The sequence below is a fragment of the Ambystoma mexicanum genome, chromosome 13 (genome assembly GCF_040938575.1).
Source record: "Ambystoma mexicanum isolate Mex_15411 chromosome 13, UKY_AmexF1_1, whole genome shotgun sequence".
Classification (NCBI taxonomy): domain Eukaryota; kingdom Metazoa; phylum Chordata; class Amphibia; order Caudata; family Ambystomatidae; genus Ambystoma; species Ambystoma mexicanum.
In genome coordinates, this window is record NC_090938.1 from 483,077,502 (window position 1) to 483,083,501 (window position 6,000).

Sequence of the window (6,000 nt, forward strand, 5' to 3'; positions counted from 1 at the left end):
AAGCTTCTATGAAAGCGGCTGCTGACAAAAAAAGGGCTGCTCCGCCCGTTTACGGGGTGGGGGATCAGGTTTGGTTGTCCACTCGTCATCTGCATATTCCTGGCTCCCGCAAGCTATTGCCTTGTTTTGTGGGCCCTTACAGAGTAGTCAAGGTTCTGAACCCGGTGGTGTTGCGTCTGGCGGTGCCCTCCGCTTGGCGGATCCACCCGGTTTTCCACGTTTCTCTCCTTAAGCCTTGCCTTGGCCCTACCCGCTTGGTGTCTCCTCCTGCCCCTGTCTCTGTCTCTTCTCCCGATGTGTTTGAGGTCCGGGCTGTTTTGGGTTCTCGTGTCCACAGGGGTGTCCTGCAGTATTTGGTGGACTGGTTGGGTTATGGCCCTGAGGACCGGTCGTGGGTTGCTTCCCGTGATGTGCATGCCCCCCGTTTGTTGGCCCGTTTTCACTGTGACAACCCTTCGAGCCCACGCGGTCGTGGGCCTTTGGGGGGGGCTCTGTCACGTCCTCAATCTTGCCCTCCTTCCGACACTTACCCGACACCATCTGTTCCCATACCCACCACCCACACCAATGGGAAAGACACTGCAGGCGGGATGTCAGAGGGGGCAGAACCACCTCCTTCCGCCCGTTTCCGTGTTGGCGCTTGCCCTGGCGTCTCATCCATGCCCGACGGCTCCGGGGCCGTCGGCTCCAGCTCCCGCGCACTGAAGAACCCGATCGCGTCTCGCTCAGGCGATCACGTGATTAGTCACGGGTTCTTCGTCTGCAGCCGATGCCGGCGTCCACACACTAGGCAACACCAATCACTGATGGCGTCCGGCCTCACGTGACCCTCCTGTGCGGTCACGTGCCCTGTCACGTGACCTACATTTCCATCAAAAGGAGCCGAGAGGAAACACTCAGGGCTTCACAGCTGTTTCTACCAGAGACCTGTTTGGCGTTACTCATTTCTTCTTGCTACAGTTTGGAACTCGACCACGGAACGTTACTTTGGACTTGTATTGGATTTTCCTCTGGATTCGACGTATCTTCTGGACCCTTGGAACTCTTGACCTCCCTTTCTGGCCCTGGTACTGCTCTGGATTACCCTTTTGTCTTGGCGAACTACGAACCACACAATTCCTGTTTATCACGCTTTGCCCCCTGAGCCACTTGGGGTTCACTAACGATTGTGCTCACTACCTGGACCTTGGGTTGGCTCGCTGACTGGTCACGTTCTGGCTGCAGGTGTGGGTTGGAGGAGCTGCAGTACATCCCAGCCTGCTGTTTGTCTTCCCTTGTTGCCCATTCAGGTTTCCCACCGGTTCTACCATCCCCGGGGTAAGCTTTGTCATTTTACCTTGTTTGCTTGCACTGCCATTCCTTTCAAAGTATACCTGATCCTAACCTTTGCTTTACAGCACTCAGGGGTCCTTCCGGTGTTCCCGGTATCTGACTGACGGCGCCACTCCACACCTGTGGCCTCAAAGATTGCTAGGGCAGTATTCTATACCTGCTCGAGCGGTACTTGGGGACGGAGGTAGTTTATAGCTGCACGACCATCAAGGCGGACCACCAAGATCAGAACAATTCCATTGTTCCAACATTTTGGCTGTTCATCACAAAGAGAGAGTTGTCAGTCTCCTGTATTAGTAGTGTAGTCTTAGTCCCTAGACAGTTAACAAGAAAAAGTGGGAGAAGGGGGGAGAGTCGTCAAGATAAGAAATCCTGAATCTAGCTATCAAAAGATTAGAATTAACTAAAAGTGATGACTTACCACCTTATGTCAGAAGATGGTAAGAAGATGGTAAGTTGAGTAAAAATCACTTCATCTTTTGGAACCTTTTGTGTAAGAGCAAGCGTCCAGCCCAAGCTGGACGCTTGCTCTTACACAAAAGGTTCCAAAAGATGAAGTGATTTTTACTCAATTTACCATCTTCTTACCATCTTCTGACATAAGGTGGTAAGTCATCACTTTTAGTTAATTCTAATCTTTTGATAGCTAGATTCAGGATTTCTTATCTTGACGACGAAATACCTAAGAATAAACCAAAATGTGGACTAAGTATACAACCAAGAAGAAATTAAGTCCGGCTAAAGTAGCACAGTTAATCCCAGATTACTTACAATTAAATAGTCTTGTGGTGTGTAGTGGTCGAGATTGTGATCTGTTTAATGCAGAATACTATAGTCTCTCTGAAGAAAGTCCAGCACCATGTCCCAGTCACTTGTAAATTTAGATTGTTCTCCTTGTACAGTGTATGTCATCCACTCGACAGCTACAAAGTTCCATACCTTAACAAATCATTCAGTGATGTGTGATGGGTTCTTTGACCTCCCGTTTTGAGCAATTACCAAGAGTGCCGCTAGTTGTAAGATAACACAAGCTTTGCATTTTCCTTTCGAGGTTTGTCTCAAGTCTTTTTAGATAAACATCAGAATACATGATCTAAGAGTCTTGGGCCCTTGCAAAGAAAACATTAGTGTCATATTTTTATTCACTTCTTCCCAATATTTTCGAAGCACCGGGCAGCCCCACCAGATATGCACCCAATCCCCCAACGCTCCACATTCCCGCCAGCATCTATCCGGGATAGAGGGCTTCAATTTATGTATACAAACTGGTGCATAATGCCATTGTGTCAATATTTTATACCAAAATTCCCTAATTTTGATAGACCTGGTATATTTGGGTATATCCTTCTGAAGGGTTTCCCATTCGGATTCAGATAATGGCTCCCCTAAGGACAGTTGCCAGTGTCGTGTGTAGTTCAGAGGGGTCACAGGAATAGTGTCTACCATGATTTTATATAGATTGGAAATAGGCGCTACATCTCCCTGATTGGCAGTTACACATTTTTCAAATGGGTTTAAGTCACAAACTGCCGCTTTCTTATATGGGGGAGCTAGTATCCAGTGCCTGACCTGAAAATATTGAAATCGGACAGACTCTTGAAGCCCTATTTCCAACTTGCATTGTACAAATGATTTGGGTTCTTTACCTTGAAACATATCCCAAAGTTTAGTGAAACCTGCCCATTTCCAATCTGTGAACGCGTGGGGTTCTAGGCCTGGTGTGGATTGTGGGTTAGTAAACAGGGGCGTAAGAGGTGAAGGTAAAGTCGTATGGTGATATTTATTAACCGCTGTGTCCCATACTTCCACAACCTGCTTCATGATTGCACTTTTATGAATATTTAGGGGTCAATCTTGTTTTTGCAGCAATAGTCCACGCCATCTGAACCCATCTTTTCCCTGAGTCTCTCTCACACCAATCTTTCATAACCTGGATTTGAGTAACTAGATAATATTTCAGAAAATGTGGCAGACCCAACCCCCCTCTTGCTGTAGACATAATTAACACATTCAAAGCTAGCCGGGTGCATTGTTATTCCAGATGAATGAAGTTCCATTTTTGGAAGAAGGGAGGGGGGAACCCGGATTGGTAGTGCCTGAAACATGTATACGACCTTAGGTAGAGTGACTATTTTTACTGAATGAATCCTGCCCAACCAGGACACCAAGAGTGGTCCGCATTTTACCAATTGACCTTGGATTTCTTTTAATAAAGGAGGATAGTTAGCCCCAAATAGCCCAGCTAGAGTAGGTGTTATATTCACACCTAATAGCTTAATTCCTGCCTTCGCCCACCGAAATTGTGTATGTGTTGCATCTCTTCCACAGAAAGGGATACATTTAGAATTTCCGATTTTGTAATATTTATGTTTAACCCTGCAACGGACACAAAGTTCGCCAGTTCCAGCACTGTCTGTTGCAATGAGAGAAGAGGTCTTGAGGCCAAAAGCAGCATATCCTCTGCGTAGGCCATGATATTATGCAGGACACCCCTGAAATCAATCCCATGAATTCTGTCCATCTGCCTTATCTTGGCCAGAAGTGGCTCCAGGTGTAGAGCATATAAAAGCAGAGAGAGTGGGCACCCTTATTTGGTCCCACGTTGTAATGCTATGGGGGGGAGATAATTGCCCATTGATAAGTAATTTGGCACTAGGATGGATATAACTTGCCCGTATCATGTTTATACGTTTTTGAACAAATTCCATCCTTTCCATAGTCAGGAAAAGAAACAGCCATTCGACCCGGTCAAAAGCTTTCTCCCCGTCTAATGATAGAATGACCGCTGGAATGGGGCTCTTTTCCACCCTCTCCAAAATGTGACACACTCTCCTAATGTTGTCGTGGGTGTAGTATTGTTTTATGAAACCGGACTGGTCTGAATGAATTATTGAGGGGAGAAGGTCTTCCACCCTGTTAGCTAATATTTTACTATACATTTTGGCGTCTAAGTTTATTAAAGTTATTGGACGATATGACCCACAGCTACCTGTATCTTTGCCCGGCTTGGGAAATAATACGATTTTTGCGTCCTCCATAGAAGGGGAAATGCAACTTGAGTGTCTGAAGGAGTTATATAAATGAGTCAATCTAGGCGCCAATGTGTTCCGAAAAGTTTTGTAAAACTGGGCTGGTTATTTATCCGGGCCTGGTGATTTGTTTAATGAAAGATTTCAGATTACTGCGAGAACCTCCTCATGAGTAATATTGCCTTCTAACCACTCCCTATCCTCGGACATAAGCCGAGGGAGGGTAACTGCATTAAGGTATTTTATTTGAGAGTGTGGATCTGGTGCTTCCGAATGGTATAGTTGCAAATAGAATTTGTGGAACTGTGCGATAATGTGGGGAGTCTCAGTAACCTTCTCACCCGAGGAGAGTCAAATCGATTGTATAGTTTGGGCAACCATTCTTTGCCGAAGTTGTCGGGCCAAAAGACGGTCTGCCTTATTGGCTTTTATCTAGTATTTATGTCTAAAATATAATAGGGATTTTCAGCTTTTTTAGTCTGATATAGGTTCAAACTGCCTACCACCCTTCTATAAGCTTTTTGTGCTGCTGGCCTTGTATTTGTTTCCATTGTTTTCATTGCAGATCCTAGATCTTTCTCTAATTCTAATTCCAGGGCCCTTTTCTGTTTAATTGTAATGGCACCTTCTGCTATTAGTACTCCCCCGTAAGGTGGCTTTAAAAGCATCCCATGTAACATTCATCTCTGTTTCCCCTGCCAGATTCAAGTAAAAAAAAATGCCCCAATCCACTTGTCAATCTTTACTCTAATCACTTGATCCCCAAGTAACTCGAGTGGAAATTTCCAAGCCCATGAACTTCTTTTCCATCGTGGAATATCTAGGATCTACAGAGATCGGAGCATGGTCTGGCAACGCTATAGTATGGCATAAGATTTGCGTAACATAGCGCAGGAGTGGGATAGATGTCCAAGCGTAGTCTATCCATGAGAATGAGCGGTGAAGATGTGAATAGAAAATGAATCCTTTTCCTGAACCTCTGAGCGCAAACCAAACATCCACTAAAGACATACGAGTACATTTCTGTTGTAGCGTGTTAGTGGGAGACGGTTTGGCGTAGCGTGTGACCGCGCTCCGATCTCAGACAGGGTCCCAAGCCACATTTTTTTTCTCCACTTTGTGTTTATTAAGCATTTCAAATTCCAACACTCAGAAACAGTACAAACAAATAATGCAATGCATTCCCAACTACCCACCCCCTACCACCCACCCCCCCAAACCCCACCCAAACCAAGAGCTACATAAGGGTCCATGAGCAATACACAAAACTTGCACAAAGGGGAGAGGAAAGGAATTGAACAAAGTGAGACTTTTCCACCACCTATCCCCATCGGTAGGGACCCTAGCATACAATCATCCGGTCAAGGCGTATTGGAGCGTCGACCACCCCCTTTCGCCTTCGAACCCAAGTCACAGCTCAAATAGATTAGAGCCTTAGGGCTTCATATTCCACACTTAACAGCACAGTCATCCATTCCTGTAGTTGGGTCAAATTTTGCCCTTTTTGCGGTCACAGGCAGGCCATTTACTTAATTGTCTTTGCCACTTTGGGGCGGAGCTCGCACACGCACGTCCTCACAGTGCGGTGGCCATCTTGCAATCCCTTGTACCAATGTATAAGTACTTATCACCCACATGG